This window comes from Hylobates moloch, unplaced genomic scaffold (assembly GCF_009828535.3).
Source record: "Hylobates moloch isolate HMO894 unplaced genomic scaffold, HMol_V3 SCAFFOLD_1903, whole genome shotgun sequence".
In the NCBI taxonomy this organism is placed as follows: Eukaryota; Metazoa; Chordata; class Mammalia; order Primates; family Hylobatidae; genus Hylobates; species Hylobates moloch.
In genome coordinates, this window is record NW_026654178.1 from 1 (window position 1) to 7,517 (window position 7,517).

The window sequence follows — 7,517 nt, forward strand, 5'->3', positions numbered from 1 at the left end:
GTCTCTGCCTGGCCGCCCTGTCTGGGAAGTGAGGAGCGCCTCTGCCCGGCCGCCCCGTGTCTGGGAAGAAGTGAGGAGCGCCCCTGCCCGGCCGCTCCATCTGGGAGGTCTACCACGGAGGCCAGAAGCAATGTGGGGGCTGGACGTGGTGGCTCACGCCTGTGGTCCCGGCACTCTGGGGGGCGAGGCGGGTTGATCACTTCGGGCTAGGAGTTCGAGACCAGTCTGGCCAACTTGGCGAAACATGAAAAATACAACAGACAAACTAACCAACCAACTCAGTGACAACAAAACAGGTCTACCCTGGAGTCATACTCTAATTTTTTCTATTTTCCTCCCTTTCTGATCCTTTATCCCACTTTCTTTTTCTTCCTCTTCCTTCTCCCTCTTCTTTGTCAAATAGAGGATTGAGTTATTATCACTGATCCATATAAAGTCCCTCTCTCATTTATTTTAACTCCCACCCCCCATTTCTATTCCCCGACTTCCCATGTGCAACCTTCCTAATATGTTTGGTATGCATCTTTTTGTTTGTATGTATTTTTAGAAAATGTTTTTTGTTTTTTGTGTGCAAAAAAATTAATTAAAAAAAAAATTTTACGGTGATTGAACCGTCAGTCATTTGGGGACAATGGAAAGCTGTAAGTTTGTCAATTTTGTTGTTGTGTGTTCATAGCAGCATAGTGTGGGATGTTTCTTTTCTAAGAGATGGGGTGTCACTATGTTGCCCAGGCTGGAGTGCAATGGTGCAATCATAGCTCATTGCAGCCTTGGACTCGGGCTCCAGTGATCCTCCTTCCTCAGCCTCCCAAGTAGCTGGGACTACAGGCATGCACCACCACACCCAGCTAAATGTTTTTATTTTGGTAGAGCTGGGGTTAGATATTTCTTGCTTTGGGTTGTAATCATGTTTGCTCACTTACTTTTCTAAGTAAGCCAAGGAGTTGCTCTTTAGGCCAGAGGGAAAACTGGCTTTTGCCATGGGTGTTGGAGTTGAGGTAGGATGGGCTAGCGTCCTGCTCCATCACTGATCCCTGTAGGACTTCAGACAAGTGATTTAAACTCCTTGATCCTAGAGGGTAAGGGATAAAAGACTACACAATGAGGCCGGGTACAGTGGCTCATGCCTGTAATCCCAGCACTTTGGGAGGCTGAGGTGGATGGATCACTTGAGGTCAGGAATTTGAGACCAGCCTGGCCCAACATGGTGAAACCCTGTCTCTACTGAAAATATAAAGATTAGCTGGGCGTGGTGGCACACACCCATAATCCCAGCTACTTGGGAGGCTGAGGCTAGAGAATCCTGAGCTCGGGGGGTGGAGGTTGCAGTGAGCTGAGATTCACGCCACTGCACTCCAGCCTGGGTGACAGAGCAAGACTCTGTCTCAAAAAAGAAAAACCAAACAAAAAAAACCTTATAAATTAGGTCCAGTGTGTACTGCTCGGGTGATGGGTGCACCATAACCTCACAGATCACCACTAACTTCCTCATGTAACCAAATACCACCTGTTCCCCAAAAACCTATGAAAAAAAAAGAAAGAAATTAAATTAATTTGCAAGAAAAACATAAACTCCTCCTGACTTCATTCATTTGCTCATGAGAGATAAGAGTGTGCATCCCGTAAGTGCTGCTGGAGTATTAAGTCATGTGCTTTTCCATAAGCCGGGACCCAGTGGGCAGTAGTTTTTATTCAGGAAACGTTGGTTAAGGGTCTTCTGCGTGCCAGGCTCTGTTTAGGAGCTGGACGTGCAGAGATGGATAAGATGGTGTATTATCCTTTCAGCCACGATTAAAGTTTACATTTTTACTCCAAATGAGAGTTTCTCGACCTTGGCACCGCTGACATTGTGGGCTGGATAATTCGTGGGGCAGGGGGCTGTCCCTGTCCCTGTCATGATGCTTGGCTGTGGAAATCGATGGGCTCCCCCGATCCCTGCTGTCTTTGAGGGGTAGTGTCTGGGAAGCCGTCCGAACCCGCAGTGTGATTCTGAGCCGGAGGGTAGGAACTGCATGAAGTCTCTGCATTGTTTGCCTGGCTGAAGATATCCTGTTAAAGGCTTATTGAGACAGTTCTTTGGAAGGGACTCATTCTGTTCCTGCTCAGCTCCTCTCTGGCCTTGCTGCCCAGCGTTGTCTGAGGAGCCCATGTCATGCAGGTGCCAGGTCACGTGGCCGTGCCATGGGGGTGCCCGGCTGCAGCCTCTTCATCCAGGCACATTGGCAGAGGCCCGATTCCACTTCCATCACCGCAGGTGAAAAATGGAAACTTGGCCCCGAGGCAAAATGGTGTCCGTGTTTTTGAAGATGAAGGCATTAAGACAGGAGCATTTAAATGATTTATTAATCTGTTTACGCTGTCAAGGAGGAAACTTGACCAGTGCAGATAAGTGAGCTGCGATGCAGGGGTGACAGAGAGCCTGTCTCCCTCTGTCTCAAGTGGCCTTCCCTTGGAGGCGATTTGATGGGCTTGACTTAACCTTTTAATCATGCAATTTCAGTTGATACAGAGAATGTTCCTTTCCAAATGTATGGCAGTGGCATTCCTTAAGTTTCCCTAGACTGAAGGGCGTGTGTACAGGTATTCCTCAGCTGGGTGCTGCCTGGCTGAGTAAGGCGGGAATTGGGTGATCAGGCACCAGTGACCTGGTCGAATGTGACCTTGCCGGAGTGACCCGAGGGGTGCAGCCATGTGGCTCTGTTGCTCGCAGTTTTGTGCCTGCCTCATCTGTCGTTTATGAAGCCTTCAAGGCTCGAGCTTTTTTTTTTTTGAGACGGAGTCTTGCTCTGTCGCCCAGGCTGGAGTGCAGTGGCACGATCTCGGCTCACTGCAAGCTCCACCTTCCAGGTTCATGCCATTCTCCTGCCTCAGCCTCTCCGAGTAGCTGGGACTACAGGCGCCCGCCACCGCGCCCGGCTAATTTTTTGTATTTTTAGTAGAGACGGGGTTTCACCGTGGTCTCGATCTCCTGACCTCGTGATCCACCCGCCTCGGCCTCCCAAAGTGCTGGGATTACAAGCGTGAGCCACCGCGCCCGGCCGGCTCGAGCTTTTTGAAAGCTGACTTGTGTTTTCCAGATTCCTTATAAATTCTTTAGCTTGGGGCTGTTCCCACACTGGAGGGTCAATAAATGATTTTTGGAAAAGAGCATATGTCCTTATCAATCAGTAATTGTACTGGTACAACCATCTGAACTTTTCAAACATGCTGCACTTGGAGTGGCTGACTCTTCTGATTAAAGATGGATTCTTTACATTCTAAGGTTGGATCAGCTGAGACAAGCAGCTCTGGGGCTCTGTTGCTGTTGTTGTTGTTGTTTTTGGCCTCAGAGTGATTATTTTTAGTGGTAAACAGAAGGGAGAGACATAGCCATAAACTTGTATTGGGGACATGCCCTTAGCCGCGGGTTCCACCTGGTTCAGGTAGAGAAATTTCAAGGTGACCTCTGGGCTGCAGATTGTTGTTGCTCTGTATCAGAGTTGAAAATGTTTGCTTTATTGCCAATAGAAAAAATGAGTAGTGTTCGTAGGACTGATACACACAGGTACAAATAGAAAAGGTGAGATAATGACCAACTGGACTTTGCAGTGGGGCTTTTTAAAAGCAGTTCTTGAGTCTTGGAAACAAACATAATTCTCTCTTAGTCCAACCACCTGTCAGCTGTAAGTGGTCATTATTTCATCATATTGCAATAAAAGATAATAGAATAACGATTTATATCTCATGGCTGATGTTTTAATGCGTCTCTCTGTTATCCTGAGCTGACAGTCTGTGATTACAGTAAACGTTTTCTCGGTGACACCATGGTAATAACTCGTTAATAGGAGGATTATTCCAAGTTTAAGTCATAGAGCGGAAGACCACCTCGGCTCTCCTTACCTCTTTCTGCCTTATGGGGGCGGTCTCTGTGCTCAGCTGGTGACCTGTGCTTTGCCCCCCAGCTGGGGTGTTGGGGTATGGGCTCCCTCCTGATGCCTGGGGATGTGCATTCTCTGTTGATTAGCAAACTCAGTCAGTGGCTCCACCTCTGTCTACTGTGCTTACGGCATTCCTTCTTTCTTTCTTTTTTTTTTTAGACAAAGTTGCACTCTGTTACCCAGGCCGGAGTGCGCTGGCGTGATCTCGGCTTACTGCAACCTCTACTTCCCAGGCTCAAGTGATCCTCCTGTCTCAGCCTCCCAAGTAGCTGGGACCACAGGTGTGCACCACCATGCCTGGCTAATTTTTGTATTTTTGGTAGGGATGGGGTTTTGCTATGTTGCCAGGTGATCTTGAACTCCTGAGCTCAAGTGATCCTCCTGCCTCGACCTCCCAAAAGTGCTGGGATTACAGGTGCGAGCCACCACCCCGGGCCCCTTAATTTTAAATAAAAACAACTGCATTGAATTTAACGCAATAGAAAAGCAGCAGCAGAGTGAAGGTGCTTTCATTCCCAAGTGGGAGTGCCTGTATGAGATGCTGAGAGGGGTTTGAGTCTTCTGTGCTGTCTTCCCAGGCCTCCTCTTCCTGGGCCTGGCAGGAAGGTGGAGGCAGAGGCTGGCCATTTGCATGTTGGGAATGGGAAGGTGTGAGTGGAAAACCTTTTGAGATCAATTTGAATATCATCTACTTGGCTTAGATCCTGAGAAATCTTAAAATGATTTCAAGGTGATTTTTGGCATAAAAAGACTTTAGTCTTTTGGGCTCTGAACTGGGGATAATTACTTAGCACATAAAGAAATCTAAGGATTCTTCTTGTTAATAGTTTAAATACAGTTCAGATGGAACTCAAAATGGTTACGCACGAAGCAGCACTGGGAAGGTGTGATTGAAGTTGTCTGTGTTGAGTGTCAGGCGATGCTGGGAGCGTGAATTGATCAGCATGTGCATGTGTTTGTAGTGGTGGATGTGTTATGTCTTGGGCTGATCTAACCATGGTCCTACCTGGTATGTCCCCCTGCAGGGTTGGGTGCATAGCCGCTCTAGCCCCTTTCTGCTCCAGTGGGCCTGGAGTCTGTTGGTGTTTCTTGTGGTGGAATTCCTAGGGGATGGAAAGTTCCTGGAGCGGAAGCAGACGTCTGATGCCCTCGATGTTAGGTGCTCTGGAATAAAGAGCTCCGACACCAACATTCGAATCTGTGGGAGTTACCTCAGTGTGCCCACTTCCCTGGCATCCTGCAGAGATATGATGCACCACATGAGGGCATGGTAGAGGGTTCCTGATGCTGTGGCACGTGTAGGAAGGCGGTCTCGGGGGTGGGGACAGCGCCCATGTCCTCTTTGTATGTGTCCTGAACACTCAGACCATCCTCTGGCTTCTGTTCTGCAGCCCTTGTATTTTCACACATCCCTAAACCACCCTCATATCGTGGCTGTGGTGGAAGTGGTCGCTGAGGGCAAGAAACGGGATGGGAGCCTCCAGACATTGTCCTGTGGGTTTGGAATTCTTCGGATCTTCAGCAACCACCCGGACTCTCCTACCTCTGCTTCCCAGGACAAAAGGTACCTGCCTTGTTTCTACAACCGTGGGGTTTTCCAGCGTCTGTCTTTTTTTTTTTTTTTTTTTTTTTTTTTGAGACAGAGTCTCACTCTGTCGACCAGGCTAGAGTGCAGTGGTTTAATGTCGGCTCACTGCAACCTCCGCTTCTCGGGTTCGAGCGATTCTCGTGCCTCAGCCTCCCAAGTAGCTGGGATTACAGGTGCCATGCCCAGCTGATTTTTGTATTTTTAGTAGAGACGGGATTTTGCCATGTTGGCCAGGCTAATCTCGAACTCCTGACCTCAAGTGATGCACCTGCTACCATGTCTGGCTAATTTTTGTATTTTTAGTAGAGATGGGGTTTTGCGCCTGGCCAAATTCCAGCATCTTTCTATGGTGGTTTAACTGCTCGTCTTACGGTGGCAGTAGAAAACCGTATGTTTGTCATCTAAAGTTGTGTGTCCATAATAGCATAGTGTGGGATGTGTCTTGCTTGGGGGTTTGCCTTTTTTGACAGGGTCTTGCTCCGTCACCCAGGCTGTAGTGCAGTGGTGCAATCTTGGCTCACTGCCACCTCCGCTTCCAGGCTCAAGCGATTCCTGTGTGTCACCCTCCCACGTAGCTGGGATTACAGGTGTGTGCCACTACGCTTGGCTAATTTTTGTATTTTTAGTAGAGACAGGGTCTCCCTATGTTGCCCAGGCTGGTCTTGAACTCCTGGGCTCAAGAGATCTGCTCGCCTCAGCCACCGAAAGTGTTGGGATTACAGATGTGAGCCGCTGTGTCCGGCTGGGTTTGCCATTTCTAAGTGACTTAAGGAATTGTTCTTTAGGCCGGAGTAAGGGCCGGCTTTGGCCACGAGCGATGGATCTGAGGTAGTATGGATATGGGCCAAAGTCCTACTCTAGCACTGATTCTCTGTGGGACTTCAGGCAAGTGATTTGAGCTCTTGGACCCTGAATTTATTCATCTGTATGTGAGGGGTAATGATAATGCATATCTCGTAAGTTCTGCTTGAATATTGAGCGATGTGTTTTTCACAGGTGCCTGGCGGGCAGTAGGTGTTCATTCAGCACATGCTGGCTGGGTGTCTGCCGCGTGCCAGGCTCTGTGTAGGAGCTGGACATACGGGTGGATAGGCTGGTGCATCATCCTTTCAGCCAGGGTTAAAGCCTACATGTTTACTCCAAATCAGGGTTTCTCAAGCTTGACACCACTGACTTTCGAATGGATAATTGTTTGCTGTTGTGGGGCTTTCGTCTGTGCTGTAGGATGTTTAGCAGCATCCCTGGCAACCCACTAGATGCCAGGGCACTGCCTCCCTGCCCCCCGGCCCAGTTGTGACAAACGAAAAAAAATGTCTCCAGACGTTGCCAAATGTGCCTTAGGGAGCAGAATCATTGCTGCTTGAGAACCACTGCTCCAGATATACAGCTGTGGAAATTCCTCAGATGTTGACTTTCTTGAGACATTTCAGAGTTTTACAGATTTCCATGGTGTTTTCCAGGAAAGGTCCTCAGTTCTCAGGCTGCCTTGGGTTGGGGCTGCGTGTGTGCCAGACATGCTTGGCCACGAGCACCGAGGGCTTGGGGAGCTGCTGCTGGCCTCAGCTGCCTCTGCATTCCACAGAGGATGGGACTGGCGGAGTTTAGAAAGCTCTGGTGGGTGTGGTGGTGGCTGAGGCCTCCACGTGCTTTCCTTCTGAGAAGTACGCACATGGCTGACGAATGTTCTCTGGGTCCTGTCTTCCAGGTTGCGGCTGTACCATGGCACCCCCAGAGCCCTCCTGCACCCGCTTCTCCAGGACCCCGCAGAGCGTAAGAGCCAGGCCTGGCCTTGGCAGCACTCGCTGCTCTCGTGCCTTCCATGAGTGTTCCCCACCTTTAGCTCTGAATGGGATCTTTCTCAGTGTAAACCGCTGTCCACTTAGCTAATTTATCTAAGAGGTTTTGGCAGATGTTTTGTGACCTTGGACTTTTGGCAGAAAGTAAAGAACTGAAACACACCAGCCCTGAGGGAGGGCATTGGTTTGTGGGGATGAGCACGGGAGTGCCTGTGA

General features: G+C 49.2%; 1 long non-coding RNA gene across 1 annotated transcript; it reads left to right on the top strand.

Moving 5' to 3' along the window:
• The first annotated feature begins 4,053 nt into the window (after positions 1 to 4,053).
• LOC116464836 (uncharacterized) lies at positions 4,054 to 7,275 on the top strand. Its single transcript, XR_004247030.2, has 3 exons — positions 4,054 to 4,198; positions 5,309 to 5,481; positions 7,211 to 7,275. It is a non-coding gene; the product is annotated as an uncharacterized LOC116464836 (long non-coding RNA).
• The last annotated feature ends 242 nt before the right edge of the window (positions 7,276 to 7,517 follow it).